This window comes from Palaemon carinicauda, chromosome 42 (assembly GCF_036898095.1).
Source record: "Palaemon carinicauda isolate YSFRI2023 chromosome 42, ASM3689809v2, whole genome shotgun sequence".
Classification (NCBI taxonomy): Eukaryota; Metazoa; Arthropoda; class Malacostraca; order Decapoda; family Palaemonidae; genus Palaemon; species Palaemon carinicauda.
Genome location: NC_090766.1, coordinates 30,073,340 through 30,088,098, shown reverse-complemented (window position 1 = coordinate 30,088,098; position 14,759 = coordinate 30,073,340). Strand labels below are relative to the sequence as shown.

General features: G+C 41.1%; 1 protein-coding gene across 2 annotated transcripts in view; it reads left to right on the top strand.

Moving 5' to 3' along the window:
- Positions 1-14,759, top strand: part of LOC137632941 (chitinase-3-like protein 1) — a 53,376-nt gene that overhangs the window by 37,821 nt on the left and 796 nt on the right. The gene's annotated exons all lie outside the window — the stretch shown is intronic.

Genomic DNA, 14,759 nt, shown 5'->3' with positions numbered 1-14,759 from the left:
CACAAGCACTCAGCCTCAAGGAAGAAGATTAGTCCCCCAAAAGTAATTTTATCTATGTAGTCCTACAAACACTCAGGCTCAAGAAAAAAGATTAGTCCCCCAAAAGTACCGTTATCTATATAGTCCCACAAGCACTCAGTCTCATGCAAGAAGATTGGTCCCCCAAAAGCAATGTTATCTATGTAGTCCCCCAAGCACTCAGTCTCAAGCAAGAAAATTGGTCTCCCAAAAGCAATGCTATCTATACAGTCTCACAAGCATCCAGTCTCAAGCAAGAAGATTATTCTCAAGAAGCAGTTTTATCTATGTAGTCACACAAGCACTCAGTCTCAAGCAAGAAGATTGGGCCCCCAAAAGCAGTGTTTTCTATGTAGTTCCACAAGTGCTCAGTCTTAAGCAAAAAGGTTGGGCCCCCAAAATCAATGTTATGTATGTAGTCCCAGCAGTGCTCAGTCTCAAGCAAGAAAATTGGTCCCCCAAAAGCAATGTTTTCTATGTAGTCCAATAAACACCCAGTCTCAAGCAAGAAGGTTGGTCCCCCAAAAGCAATGTTAACTATGTAGTCCCACAAGCGCTCAGTCCCAAGCAAGAAGATTGGTCTCCCAAAATCAATGTTATCTATGAAGTCCCACAAGCACCCAGTCACAAACAAAAGGATTATTCCCCCAAACCAATGTTATCTATGTAGTCCCACAAGCACTCAGTCTCAAGCAAGAAGATTGGTCCCCCAAAATCAGTGTTATCTATATAGTCCCAGAAGCGCTTAGTCTCAAGGAAGGATATTGGTCCCCCAAAATCAATGTTATCTATGTAGTCCCACAAGCACACAGTTTCAAACAAGAGGATTAGTCCCGCAAAAGTAATGTTATCTATATAGTCCCACAAGCACTTAGTCTCAAGCAAAAAGATTAGTGCCCGAAAAGCGCTCAGTCTCAGGCAAGAAGGTTGGGCCCCCAAAATCAATTTTATCTATGTTGTGTCACAAGCACCCAGTCTCAAACAAGAGGATTAGTCGCCCGGAAGTAATGTTATCTATGGAGTCCTACAAGCGCTCAATCTCAAGCAAGAAGATTGGTCCCCAAAATCAATGTTATCTATGTAGTCCCACAAGCACCCAGTCTCAAACAAGAGGATTAGTCCCCCAAAAGCAATATTATCTATGTAGTCCCATAAACACCCAGTCTCAAGCAAGAAGATTGGTCCCCTAAAAGCAATGTTATCTATGTAGTCCCAAAAGCACTCAGTCTCAAACAAGAAGATTGGTCCCCTAAAGGTAATGTTATCTATGTAGTCCTACAAGCGCTCAGTCTCAAGCAAGAAGATTGGTCCCCCAAAAGCACTGTTATCTATATAGTCCCACAAGCACTCAGTCTGAAGCAAGAATATTAGTCCCCCAAAAGCAATGTTATCTATGCAGTCCAACAAGCGCTCAGTCTCAGGCATGAAGATTGGTCCCCCAAAATCAATGTTATCTATGTAGTCCCACAAGCACCAAGTCTCAAACAAGAGGATTAGTCCCCCAAACCAATGTTGTCTATGTAATCCCACAAGCACTCAGTCTCAAGCAAGAAGATTGGTCCCCCAAAATCAATGTTATCTATGTAGTCCCACAAGCACCCAGTCTCACACAAGAGGATTAGTCCCCCAAAAGTAATGTTATCTATGTAGTCCCACAAGCACTCAGTCTCAAACAAGAGGATTAGTCCCCCAAAAGCAATGTTATCTATGTAGTCCCACAAGCGCTCAGTCTCAAGAGAGAAGATTGGTCCACCAAAAGCAATGTTATATATGTAGCCCCACAAGAACTCAGTCTTGAGGAAGAAGATTGGTCGCCCAAAAGCAATATTGTCTATGCAGTCCCACAAGCACTCAGCCTCAAGCAAGAAGATTGGTCCCCCAAAAGTAATGTTATCTATGTAGTCCCATAAACACCCAGTCTCAAGCAAGAAGATTGGTCCCCTAAAAGCAATTTTATCTATGTAGTCCCAAAAGCATTTAGTCTCAAACAAGAAGATTGGTCCCCTAAAAGTAATGTTATCTATGTAGTCCCACAAGTGCTCAGTCTCAAGCAAGAAGAATGGTCCCTCAAAAGCAATGTTATCTATATAGTCCCACAAGCACTCAATCTGAAGCAAAAAGATTAGTCCCCCAAAAGCAATGTTATCTATGCAGTCCCACAAGCGCTCAGTCTCAAGCATGAAGATTGGTCCCCCAAAATCGATGTGTTCTATGTAGTCCCGCAAGTACCCAGTCTCAAACAGGAGGATTATTCCCCCAAACCAATGTTATCTATGTAGTCCCACAAGCACTCAGTCTCAAGCAAGAAGATTGGTCCCCCAAAAACAATGTTATCTATATAGTCCCATAAACACCCAGTCTCAAGGAAAAAGATTGGTCCCCCAAAATCAATGTGATCTATGTAGTTCCACAAGCTATCAGTTTCAAGCAAGAAGATTAGTCCCCCAAAAGCAATGTTATCTATGTAGTCACACAAGCACCCAATCTCAAACAAGAGGATTAGTCCCCTAATAGCAATGTTATCTATGTAGTTCCACAAGCGCTCAGTCTCAAGAGAGAAGATTGGTCCCCCAAAATCAATGTTATCTATGTAGTTCCTCAAGCACCCAGTCACAAACAAGAGGATTAGTCCCCCAAATGCAATGTTATCTATGTAGTCCCACAAGCACTCAGTCCCAAGCAAGAACATTAGTCCCCTAAAAGCAATATTATCTATATAGTTCCACAAGCATCCAGTATCAAGCAAGAAGATTAGTCCCCCAAAAGCAATGTTATGTATGTAGTCCCACAAGCACCCAGTCTCAAGCAAGAAGATTAGTCCCCCAAATTTAATGTTATCTATAGAGTTCCACAAGCACTCAGTCTCAAGCAAGAAGATTGGTCCCCCAAAAGCAATGTTATTTATTTATTCCCACAAGCACTCAGTCTAAAGCAAGAAGATTGGTCCCCCAATATAAATGTTATCTATGAAGTCCTACAAGCACTCAGTCTCAAGCAAGAAGATTGGTCGCCCAAAAGCAATGTTATCTATGTAGTCACACAAGCACTCAGTCTCAAGCAAGAAGATTGGTCGCCCAAAAGCTATGTTATCTATGTAGTCCCACAAGCACTCAGTTTTAAACAAGAAGATTGGTCCCCCAAAAGCAATGTTATCTATATATTCCTACAAGCACTCAGTCTCAAGCAAGAATATTTGTCCCCCAAAAGCAATGTTATATATGTAGTACCACAAGCGCTCAGTCTCAAGCAAGAAGGTTGGTCCCCCAAAATCAATGCTATATATGAAGTCCTACAAGCACCCAGTCTCAAACAAGAGGATTATTCCCCCAAACCAATGTTATCTATGTAGTCCCACAAGCACTCAGTCTCAAGCAAGAAGATTAGTCCCCCAATAGTAATGTTATCTATATAGTCCCAAAGGCACTCAGTCTCAAGCAAGAAGATTGGTCCCCCAAAAGCAATGTTATCTATGTAGTCCCACAAGCACTCAGTCTCAAGCAAGAAGATTGGTCCTTGAAAGCAATGTTATCTATGTAGTCCCACAAGCATCCAGTCTCAAGCAAGAAGATTAGTCCTGCATAAGCAGTGTTATTTATGTAGTCCTAAAAGCACTCAGTCTCAAACAAGAATATTTGTCCCCCAAAAGCATTGTTATCTATGTATTCTTACAAGCACTCAGTCTCAAGTAAGAATATTGGTCCCCCAAAATCAATGTTATATAAGTAGTACCACAAGCACTCAGTCTCAAGCAAGAAGATTGGTCCCCCAAAAGCAATGTTATGTATGTACTCCCACAAGCGCTCAGTCTCAAGAGAGAAGATTGGTCCCCCAAAGGCAATGTTTTCTATGTAGTCCCACAAGCACTCAGTCTTAAGCAAGAAGATTAGTCACCCAAAATCAATGTTATCTATAGTATGTAGTCCCACAAGCACTCAGTCTAAAGCAAGAAGATTGGTCCCCCGAAAGCAATGTTATATAAGTAGTACCACAAGCACTCAGTCTCAAGCAAGAAGATTGGTCCCCCAAAATCAATGTTATCTATGAAGTCCTACAAGCACCCAGTGTAAAACAAGAGGATTATTCTCCCTAAAGCAATGTTATCTATGTAGTCCCACAAGCACTCAGTCTCAAGCAAGAAGATTAGTCCCTCAAGAGCAATGTTATCTATATAGTCCCACAAGCACTCAGTGTCAAGCAAGTAGATTAGTTCCCTACAAGCAATGTTATCTATGTAGTCCCACAAGCACTCAGTCTCAAGCAAGAAGATTGGTCCCACAAATGCAATGTTATCTATGTAGTCCCAAAAACACTCAGCCTCAAGGAAGAAGATTAGTCCCCAAAAGTAATTTTATCTATGTAGTCCCACAAACACTCAGTATAAAGCAAGAAGATTAGTCCCCAAAAGTAGTGTTATGTATATAGTCCCACAAGCACTTAGTCTCAAGCAAGAAAATTGGTCCCCCAAAAGGAATGTTATCTATGTAGTCCCAAAAGCACTCAGTCTCAAGCAAGAAAATTGGTCTCACAGAAGCAATGTTATCTATGCAGTCTCACAAGCATCCAGTCTCAAGCAAGAAGATTGGTCCCCAAAAATCAGTTTTATCTATGTAGTCCCACAAGCAATAAGTCTCATGCAAGAAGATTGGTCCCCCAAAATCAGTTTTATGTATGTAGTCCCACAAGCACTCAGTCTCAAGCAAGAAGATTGGTCCCCCAAAAGCATTGTTTTCTATGTAGTTCCAAAAGCACTCAGCCTCAAGCAAGAAGATTGGTCCCCCAAAATCAATGTTATATATATAGTCCCACAAGCACTTTGTCTCAAGCAAGAAGATTAGTGCCCCAAAAGCAATGTTATCTATGCAGTCCCACATGCGCTCAGTCTCAAGCAAAGAGGTTGGGCCCCGAAATTCAAAGTTATCTATGTAGTCCCACAAGCACTCAGTCTCAAGCAAGAAGATTGGTCCCCCAAAAGCAGTGTTTTCTATGTAGTTCCACAAGCACTTAGTCTCAAGCAAGAAGATTAGTGCCCCAAAAGCAATGTTATCTATGTAGTCCCACAAGCACTCAGCCTCAAGCAAGAATATTAGTCCCCCAAAAAGCTATGTTATCTATATAGTCCCACAAGCACTTAGTCTCAAGCAAGAAGATTAGTGCCCCAAAAGCAATGCTATCTATGTAGTCCCACAAACACTCAGCCTCAAGGAAGAAGATTAGTCCACCAAAAGTAATGTTATCTATGGAGTCCCAAAAACACCCAGTCTCATGCAAGAAGATTGGTCCCCCAAAAGCAATGTTTTCTATATAGTTCCACAAGCGCTCAGTCTCAAGCAAGAAAATTGAGTCCCAGAAGCAATGCTATCCATGTAGTTCCACAAACACTCAGCATCAAGCAAGAAGATTGGTCCCCTAAAAGCAATGTTATCTATATAGTCCCACAAGCACTCAGTGTCAAGCATGAAGATTAGTCCCCCAAAAGCAATGTTATCTATGCAGTCCCACAAGCGGTCAGTCTCAAGCAAGAAGATTGGTCCCCCAAAATCAATGTTATCTATGTAGTCCCACAAGCACCCAGTCTCAAATAAGAGGATTTGTCCCCCTATACTAATGTTATCTATGTAGTCCCACAAGCGCTCAATCTCAAGAGGGAAGATTAGTCCCCCAAAATCAATGTTATCTATGTAGTCCCACAAGCACCCAGTCTCAAACAAGAGGATTAGTCCCCCAAACCAAAGTTATCTATGTAGTCCCACAATCGCTCAGTCTTAAGCAAGAAGATTGGTCCCACAAAATCAATGTTATCTATGTAGTCACACAAGCACCCAATGTCTAGCAAGAAGATTGGTCCCCCAAAAGCAATGTTATATATGTAGTCCCACAAACACTCAGCCTCAAGGAAGAAGATTAGTCCCCTAAAAAATAATATTATCTATATAGTTCCACAAGCACCCAGTCTCAAGCAAGAAGATTTGTCCCCCAAAAGCAATGTTATCTATGTAGTCCCACAAGCACCAAGTCTCAAGCAAGAAAATTAGTTCCCCAGAAGCAATGTTATCTATGTAGTCCCACAAGTGTTCAGTCTCAAGAGAGAAGATTGGTCCCCCAAATTCAATGTTATTTATGTAGTCTCACAAGCTCCCAGTCACAAACAAGAGGATTAGTCCCCCAAAAGCAATGTTATCTATTTAGTCCCACAAGCACTCAGTCTCAAGTAAGAAGATTAGTCCCCTAAACGCAATATTATCTCTATAGTTCCATAAGCACCCAGTCTCAAGCAAGAAGATTCGTCCCGCAAAAGCAATGTTATCTATAGAGTTCAACAAACACTCAGCCACAAGGAAGAAGATTAGTCCACCAAAAGTAATGTTATCTATGGAGTCCCACAAACACTCAGCATCAAGCAAGAAGATTGGTCCCCTAAAAGCAATGTTATCTATATAGTTCCACAAGCACTCAGTCTCAAGCATGAAGATTAGTCCCCCAAAAGCAATGTTATCTATGCAGTCCCAAAAGCGGTCAGTCTCAAGCAAGAAGATTTGTCCCCCAAAATCAATGTTATCTATGTAGTCCCACAAGCACCCAGTCTCAAATAAGAGGATTTGTCCCCCTATACTAATGTTATCTATGTTGTCCCACAAGCGCTCAGTCTCAAGAGGGAAGATTAGTCCTCCAAAATCAATGTTATCTATGTAGTCCCACAAGCACCCAGTCTCAAGCAAGAAAATTAGTCCCCCAAAAGCAATGTTATCTATAGTTCAACAAACACTCAGCCACAAGGAAGAAGATTAGTCCACCAAAAGTAATGTTATCTATGGAGTCCCACAAACACTCAGCCTCAAGCAAGAAGATTGGTCCCCAAATAATAATGTTATCTATATAGTCCCACAAACACGCAGTCTCATGCAAGAAGATTGGTCCCCGAAAAGCAATGTTTGCTATGTAGTTCCACAAGCACTCAGTCTCAAGCAAGAAAATTGGTCTCCCAAAATCAATGTTATCCATGTAGTTCCACAAGCACTCAGAATCAAGCAAGCAGATTGGTCTCCTAAAAGCAATGTTATCTATATAGTCCCACAAGCACTCAGTCTCAAGCAAGAAGATTAGTCCCGCAAAAGCAATGTTATCTATGCAGTCCTAAAAGCGCTAAGTCTCAAGCAAGAAGATTGGTCCCCCAAAATCAATGTTATCTATGTAGTCTCACAAGCACCCAGTCTCAAACAAGATGATCTGTCCCTCAATAGCAATGTTATCTATGTAGTCCCACAAGCGCTCAGTCTCAAGAGAGAAGATTAGTCCCCCAAAATCAATATTATCTATGTAGTCCCACAAGCACCCAGTCTCAAACAAGAGGATTAGTCCTCCAAACCAATGTTATCTATGTAGTCCCAAAAGCACTCAGTCTCAACCAAAGAGATTGTTCCCCCAAAATCAATGTTATCTATGTAGTCCCAAAAGCACCCAGTCTCAAACAAGAGGATTTGTCCCCCAATAGCAATGTTATCTAAGTAGTCCCACAAGCGCTCAGTCTCAAGGGAGAAGATTAGTCCCCCAAAATCAATGTTATCTATGTAGTCCCACAAGCACCCAGTCTCAAACAAGAGGATTAGTCCCCCAAACCAAAGTTATCTATGTAGTCCCACAATCGCTCAGTCTTAAGCAAAAAGATTGGTCCCACAAAATCAATGTTATCTATGTAGTCACACAAGCACCCAATCTCAAGCAAAAAGATTGGTCCCCCAAAAGCAATGTTATCTATGTAGTCCCACAAGCACCCAGTCTCAGGCAAGAAGATTAGTCCCCCAAAAGAAATGTTATCTATGTAGTCACACAAGAACTCAGTCTCAAACAAAAGGATTAGTTCCCCAATAGCAATGTTATCTTTGTAGTCCCACAGGCGCTCAGTCTCAAGAGAGAAGATTGGTCCCCTCAAATCAATGTTATCTATGTAGTCCCACAAGCACCCAGTCACAAACAAGAGGATTAGTCCCCGAAAAGCAATGTTATCTATGTAGTCCCAGAAGCACTTAGTCTAAGCAAGAAGATTAGTCCCCTAAAAGCAATATTATCTATATAGTTCCACAAGCACCCAGTCTCAAGCAAGAAGATTAGTCCCCCAAAAGCAATGTTATCTATGTAGTCCCACAAGCTCCCAGTCTCAAGCAAGAAGAATAGTACCCAAAAAGTAATATTATCTAAAGAGTTCCACAAGCACTCAGTCTCAAGCAAGAAGATTGGTCCCCCAAAAGCATTGTTATATATGTAGTCCCACAAGCACTCAGTCTAAAGCAAGAAGATTGGTCCCCCAAAATCAATGTTATTTATGAAGTCCCAAAAGAACCCAGTGTAAAACAAGAGGATTAGTCTCCCAAAAGCAGTGTTATCTATGTAGTCCCACAAGCACTCAGTCTCAAGCAAGAAGATTGGTCCCCCAATAGTAATATTTTCTATATAGTCCTACAAGCACTCAGTCTCAAGCAAAAAGATTGGTCCCCCAAGAGCAATGTTATCTATGTAGTCCCAGAAGCACTCAGTCTCAAGCTAGAAGATTGGTCCTTGAAAGCAATGTTTTCTATGTAGTCCCACAAGCATCCAGTCTCAAGCAAGAAGATTAGTCCCCCAAAAGCAATGATATCTATGTAGTCCCACAAGCACTCAGTCGCAAGCAAGAATATTTGTCCCCCAAAAGCAATGTTATCTATGTATTCCTACAAGCACTCAGTCTCAAGCAAGAATATTGTTCCCCCAAAATCAATGTTATCTATGTAGTCCCACAAGCGCTCAGTCTCAAGAAAGAAGATTGGTCCACCAAAAGCAATGTTATATATATAGCCCCACAAGCACTCAGTCTTGAGGAAGAAGATTGGTCCCCCAAAAGCAATGTTGTCTATGCAGTCCCACAAGCACTCAGCCTCAAGCAAGAAGATTGGTCCCCCAAAAGTAATGTTATCTATGTAGTCCCATAAACACCCAGTCTCAAGCAAGAAGATTGGTCCCCTAAAAGCAATTTTATCTATGTAGTCCCATAAGCATTTAGTCTCAAACAAGAAGATTGGTCCCCTAAAAGTAATGTTATCTATGTAGTCCCACAAGCGCTCAGTCTCAAGCAAGAAGAATGGTCCCTCAAAAGCAATGTTATCTATATAGTCCCACAAGCACTCAATCTGAAGCAAAAAGATTAGTCCCCCAAAAGCAATGTTATCTATGCAGTCCCACAAGCGCTCAGTCTCAAGCATGAAGATTGGTCCCCCAAAATCGATGTTATCTATGTAGTCCCACAAGTACCCAGTCTCAAACAGGAGGATTATTCCCCCAAACCAATGTTATCTATGTAGTCCCACAAGCACTCAGTCTCAAGCAAGAAGATTGGTCCCCCAAAAACAATGTTATCTATATAGTCCCATAAACACCCAGTCTCAAGGAAAAAGATTGGTCCCCCAAAATCAATGTTATCTATGTAGTTCCAAGAGCTATCAGTTTCAAGCAAGAAGATTAGTCCCCCAAAAGCAATGTTATCTATGTAGTCACACAAGCACCCAGTCTCAAACATGAGGATTAGTCCCCTAATAGCAATGTTATCTATGTAGTCCCACAAGCGCTCAGTCTCAAGAGAGAAGATTGGTCCCCCAAAATCAATGTTATCTATGTAGTTCCACAAGCACCCAGTCACAAAGAAGAGGATTAATCCCCCAAAAGCAATGTTATCTATGTACTCCCACAAGCACTCAGTCCCAAGCAAGAAGATTAGTCCCCTAAAAGCAATATTATCTATATAGTTCCACAAGCATCCAGTATCAAGCAAGAAGATTAGTCCCCCAAAAGCAATGTTATCTATGTAGTCCCACAAGCACCCAGTCTCAAGCAAGAAGATTAGTCCCCCAAATTTATTGTTATCTATAGAGTTCCACAAGCACTCAGTCTCAAGCAAGAAGATTGGTCCCCTAAAAGCAATGTTATCTATTTATTCCCACAAGCACTCAGTCTAAAGCAAGAAGATTGGTCCCCAATATAAATGTTATCTATGAAGTCCTACAAGCACTCAGTCTCAAACAAGAAGATTGGTCCCCCAAAAGCAATGTTTTCTATGTAGTCCCACAAGCACTCAGTCTCAAGCAAGAAGATTGGTCCCCCAAAAGCAATGTTATCTATGAATTCCTACAGGCACTCAGTCTCAAGCAAGAAGATTGGTCCCCCAAAAGCAATGTTATATATGTAGTACCACAAGCGCTCAGTCTCAAGCAAGAAGGTTGGTCCCCCAAAATCAATGCTATATATAGAGTCCTACAAGCACCCAGTCTCAAACAAGAGGATTATTCCCCCAAACCAATGTTATCTACGTAGTCCCAAAAGCACTCAGTCTCATGCAAGAAGATTGGTCCTCCAAAAGCAATGTTATATATGTAGTCCCACAAGCACTCAGTCTCAAGCAAGAAGATTGGTCCCCCAAAAGCAATGTTATCTATGTAGTCCTACAAGCACTCAGCCTCAAGCAAGAAGATTGGTCCCCCAAAATCAATGTTATCTATGTAGTCCCACAAGCACCCAGTCTCAAACAAGAGGATTAGTCCCCAAACCAAAGTTATCTATGTAGTCCCACAATCGCTCAGTCTTAAGCAAGAAGATTGGTCCCACAAAATCAATGTTATCTATGTAGTCACACAAGCACCCAATCTCAAGCAAAAAGATTGGTCCCCCAAAAGCAATGTTATCTATGTAGTCCCACAAGCACCCAGTCTCAGGCAAGAAGATTAGTCCCCCAAAAGAAATGTTATCTATGTAGTCACACAAGAACTCAGTCTCAAACAAAAGGATTAGTTCCCCAATAGCAATGTTATCTTTGTAGTCCCACAGGCGCTCAGTCTCAAGAGAGAAGATTGGTCCCCTCAAATCAATGTTATCTATGTAGTCCCACAAGCACCCAGTCACAAACAAGAGGATTAGTCCCCGAAAAGCAATGTTATCTATGTAGTCCCAGAAGCACTTAGTCTAAGCAAGAAGATTAGTCCCCTAAAAGCAATATTATCTATATAGTTCCACAAGCACCCAGTCTCAAGCAAGAAGATTAGTCCCCCAAAAGCAATGTTATCTATGTAGTCCCACAAGCACCCAGTCTCAAGCAAGAAGAATAGTACCCAAAAAGTAATATTATCTAAAGATTTCCACAAGCACTCAGTCTCAAGCAAAAAGATTGGTCCCCCAAAAGCAATGTTATATATGTAGTCCCACAAGCACTCAGTCTAAAGCAAGAAGATTGGTCCCCCAAAATCAATGTTATCTATGAAGTCCCAAAAGAACCCAGTGTAAAACAAGAGGATTAGTCTCCCAAAAGCAGTGTTATCTATGTAGTCCCACAAGCACTCAGTCTTAAGCAAGAAGATTGGTCCCACAATAGTAATATTATCTATATAGTCCTACAAGTACTCAGTCTCAAGCAAAAAGATTGGTCCCCCAAATGCAATGTTATCTATGTAGTCCCAGATGCACTCAGTCTCAAGCTAGAAGATTGGTCCTTGAAAGCAATGTTTTCTATGTAGTCCCACAAGCATCCAGTCTCAAGCAAGAAGATTAGTCCCCCAAAAGCAATGATATCTATGTAGTCCCACAAGCACTCAGTCTCAAGCAAGAATATTTGTCCCCCAAAAGCAATGTTATCTATGTATTCCTACAAGCACTCAGTCTCAAGCAAGAATATTGTTCCCCCAAAATCAATGTTATCTATGTAGTCCCACAAGCGCTCAGTCTCAAAAAAGAAGATTGGTCCACCAAAAGCAATGTTATATATGTAGCCCCACAAGCACTCAGTCTTGAGGAAGAAGATTGGTCCCCCAAAAGCAATGTTGTCTATGCAGTCCCACAAGCACTCAGCCTCAAGCAAGAAGATTGGTCCCCCAAAAGTAATGTTATCTATGTAGTCCCATAAACACCCAGTCTCAAGCAAGAAGATTGGTCCCCTAAAAGCAATTTTATCTATGTAATCCCATAAGCATTTAGTCTCAAACAAGAAGATTGGTCCCCTAAAAGTAATGTTATCTATGTAGTCCCACAAGCACTCAGTCTCAAGCAAGAAGAATGGTCCCTCAAAAGCAATGTTATCTATATAGTCCCACAAGCACTCAATCTGAAGCAAAAAGATTAGTCCCCCAAAAGCAATGTTATCTATGCAGTCCCACAAGCGCTCAGTCTCAAGCATGAAGATTGGTCCCCCAATATCGTTGTTATCTATGTAGTCCCACAAGTACCCAGTCTCAAACAGGAGGATTATTCCCCCAAACCAATGTTATCTATGTAGTCCCACAAGCACTCAGTCTCAAGCAAGAAGATTGGTCCCCCAAAAACAATGTTATCTATATAGTCCCATAAACACCCAGTCTCAAGGAAAAAGATTGGTCCCCCAAAATCAATGTTATCTATGTAGTTCCACAAGCTATCAGTTTCAAGCAAGAAGATTAGTCCCCCAAAAGCAATGTTATCTATGTAGTCACACAAGCACCCAATCTCAAACAAGAGGATTAGTCCCCTAATAGCAATGTTATCTATGTAGTCCCACAAGCGCTCAGTCTCAAGAGAGAAGATTGGTCCCCCAAAATCAATGTTATCTATGTAGTTCCACAAGCACCCAGTCACAAAGAAGAGGATTAGTCCCCCAAAAGCAATGTTATCTATGTAGTCCCACAAGCACTCAGTCCCAAGCAAGGAGATTAGTCCCCTAAAAGCAATATTATCTATATAGTTCCACAAGCATCCAGTATCAAGCAAGAAGATTAGTCCCCCAAAAGCAATGTTATCTATGTAGTCCCACAAGCACCCAGTCTCAAGCAAGAAGATTAGTCCCCCAAATTTATTGTTATCTATAGAGTTCCACAAGCACTCAGTCTCAAGCAAGAAGATTGGTCCCCCAAAAGCAATGTTATCTATTTATTCCCACAAGCACTCAGTCTAAAGCAAGAAGATTGGTCCCCCAAAAGCAGTGTTATCTATGAAGTCCTACAAGCACTCAGTCTCAAACAAGAAGATTGGTCCCCCAAAAGCAATGTTATCTATGTAGTCCCACAAGCACTCAGTCTCAAGCAAGAAGATTGGTTGCCCAAAAGCAATGTTATCTATGTAGTCCCACAAGCACTCAGTCTCAAACAAGAAGATTGGTCCCCCAAAAGCAATGTTATCTATGTATTCCTACAAGCACTCAGTCTCAAGCAAGAATATTTGTCCCCCAAAAGCAATGTTATATATGTAGTACCACAAGCGCTCAGTCTCAAGCAAGAAGGTTGGTCCCCCAAAATCAATGCTATATATGAAGTCCTACAAGCACCCAGTCTCAAACAAGAGGATTATTCCCCCAAACCAATGTTATCTATGTAGTCCCAAAAGCACTCAGTCTCAAGCAAGAAGATTGGTCCTCCAAAAGCAATGTTATATATGTATTCCCACAAGCACTCAGTCTCAAGCAAGAAGATTGGTCCCCCAACAGCAATGTTATCTATGTAGTCCTACAAGCACTCAGCCTCAAGCAAGAAGATTGGTCCCCCAAAATCAATGTTATCTATTTAGTCCCACAAGCACTCAGCTTCAAGCAAGAAGATTGGTCCCCCAAAAGCAAGGTTATCTATGTAGTCCCATAAACACCCAGTCTCAAGCAAGAAGATTGGTCCCCTAAAAGCAATGTTATCTATGTAGTCCTACAAGCACTCAGCCTCAAGCAAGAAGATTGGTCCCCCAAAAGCAATGTTATCTATTTAGTCCCACAAGCACTCAGTCTCAAGCAAGAAGATTGGTCCCCCAAAAGCAATGTTATCTATGTAGTCCCACAAGCATCCAGTCTCAAGCAAGAAGATTAGTCCCCCAAAAGCAATGTTATCTATGTAGTCCCACAAGTACTCAGTCTTAAGCAAGAAGATTTGTCCCCCAAAAAACAATGTTATCTATATAGTCCCACAAGCACTCAGTCTCAAGCAAGAAAATTAGTCCCCCAAAAGCAATGTTATCTATATAGTTCCACAAGCACCCAGTCTCAAGGAAGAAGATTAGTCCTCCAAAAGCAATGTTATCTATGTAGTCCCACAAGCACCTAGCCTCAAGCAAGAGGATTGGTTACAACATATTATCATGGATAACATTGCTTTAGGGCAAGAAAGCTGAAGGCCAAAAGCAATATTATCGATGTAGTCCCATAAGGACAAAATCTGAGGCAAGAAGATTGATTATAACATATTATCTTGTGTGCCAATTAAGGTTTTACCGTCTGGTTTTCAGAAATACCACACTTTGTACAATTCTAAGATTTTAAGTGCATGAAAGTTAGAGAGGGCGTTCAGCTGAAACGGGTCATTTGTTATTCGTGATTTTGTATTTATCTTAAGTGATTGTTCTCTTTTATGTTAATAGATTTCATTACCTATATTCATAACGAGCACTTAAAATAAGTACAGTCCTACAAATGCAACGTTGGTATCTGTTTTCTGTACAAATCAATGATTAGCATATTTCTGCAAAATTAGTATTCAATTGATGCACTTATCGTTACATAAACGTATGACACCAAAGTGCATCATTGGATACTCAGAGAGTTAAAGACATTCAAATAATTGCTAAATACAAGCCAATGCCACTTAAACAATGGCTCAATAATTTGCTTTGCAAATATCTAACACTAAACCAACTTGCCTTACTGCTAATAACTTTGTCAGTTTAAATGTCAGTTAGAATTAAACTATGGTCACCTAAACAAGATGATTTGTATAACTTTAATT